This window comes from Otolemur garnettii, unplaced genomic scaffold (assembly GCF_000181295.1).
Source record: "Otolemur garnettii isolate 467f Iridium unplaced genomic scaffold, OtoGar3 scaffold00260, whole genome shotgun sequence".
Classification (NCBI taxonomy): domain Eukaryota; kingdom Metazoa; phylum Chordata; class Mammalia; order Primates; family Galagidae; genus Otolemur; species Otolemur garnettii.
The window spans coordinates 94050-95982 of NW_003852655.1; positions in this window are offsets into that span (position 1 = coordinate 94050).

Below are 1933 nucleotides of genomic sequence, written 5' to 3' on the forward strand. Positions count from 1 at the left end.
TAAGTGATTCTCTTGCCTCAGCCTCCCAAGTAGCTGGGACTACAGGTGCCCACCACACACCTGGCTATTTCTTTATTATTATTATTTTTTTTTTTTTGGTTGTAGTTGTCTTTGTTTGGCAGGCCTGGGCTGGATTTGAACCCTCCAGCTCTGGTCTATGTGGCTGGCGCCTTAGCAGCTTGAGCTACAGGTGCCAAGCCAAACAAACATATTTCAATAAAATGGAGTTTAAAATTTAAAAAGAAAGAGACATTATTTCAAAATAAGTCATAAATACCTGGAATACTTTAAAATTCTCTAACTTTGGGGTTCCTGATCAAGCTGGATGAGCTCTTCTCATTCCCAACTGGCGAGAACAGCCCCGAGTTGCAGGCCCACCTCCACAAGCACAGTGTGGGTAGGTCCACCCCTCTGTGCTGATGGGCTGCTCTGGTGGGAAGAAGCCCAGCATTTTCTGGGTCCTGCCATAACAAGGGCATCCAGGCAGGCCGAGGTGCCCAGGGCTGGATGTGCTGGGTTCATTTGGCTCCAGCTCAAACCTCTTCTGTTCATTATTTCCCATAGCAAACGCTTACTAATAAATTTGTTTTCCTGCTCTTTGGGAGACTGTTTCACTCGCACCTTGTGTGAAACTCCAGGGGAGTCAGTGCTGCCCCCAGATAGCCTGTGTCCTGTGCTCCTAACCACCCTTCCACCAAATGCAAAGGTCTGTTCTGCTGCATTTTTTCTGGCCTTTTACCCCTTGGCTGCTAGATGCTAAGCTTGGGTTTTACACTCACCTGGTCCAGATTCCATCTGACCTTGATGGCTGCAGTCTAGCAACCCATCCTCTCCAGACCTCACCTAGCCCTTGTCCAGACGACCTCCACACCCTACCTGTTCCTGTTTGCTCACGATCTCTGGGATCTCCTCACCACTGGCCTTTACCCCCACCTCATGGCCAAGTTCCCACAGCCCAGCAGCGCCCTTCAGCCTTCCACAGCCCCTTCTCAGCACTCAGGCCAAGTGTGCACATCCATCTCCCTTTCCCTGCAGTGCTTGTGCTGTACTTCAGCATGCTGACTCCACACCCACCCCCAGTTGTGTCCTCCTCACAGCAGGCCAGACAATCCTTCTAAAACAATCAGGTCTCTTCACCGTCTCTGCTCTATATCCTGAATGGTCCACTCCCAGGCCCACATGGTCTTCCCTGTTTCTGCCCTCCCCTGACCCCAACAATGGCCTCTGGCCTCGTCCCAAATGGGAGCTTATCATAATCCCAAAAGACACAATCCTGAATGCCACAGTCCCCAAATATCAAAATTCTGAAATATAATTCTAGAAAAAAAGTAATATAAAAATTATTTAAAAGATATTTCCTTACATTTATTTGAGAAACAAGAATGTGACAGAACGCTTCCAAGGCCACTTTACTCAATAAAATAAGCATTAATAACATGTATTTTTGCAAGATAAACACTCAAGTATACCAACAACAACCATGATTAGCAGATGAGCTGTCTTCCTAAAGAAACAGGTCAAAGGCTTGGCGCCTGTAGCTCAAGCAGCTAAGGTGCTGACCACATATACCAGAGGTGGTGGGTTTGAATCCACACTGGGCCTGCCAAACAATGATGACAACTACAACCAAAAAATAGCCAGGTGTTGTGGTGGGTACCTGTAGTCCCAGCTACTTGGGACTACAAGTAGCTGAGGCAAGAGAATCGCTTAAGCCCATGAGTTGGAGGTTGCTATGAGCTGTGATGCCATGACACTCTACCCAGGGCAACAGCTTGAGGCTGTGTCTCAAAAAAAGAAAGAAAGAAAGAAAAAGAAACAGGTCAAAAAGGGGGAGGTATAGGCTCGGCGCCTATAGCTCAACCGGCTAAGGCGCCAGCCACGTACACCTAAGGTGGTGGGCTCGAATCCCCAGCCCGGACCCGCCAAACAACAA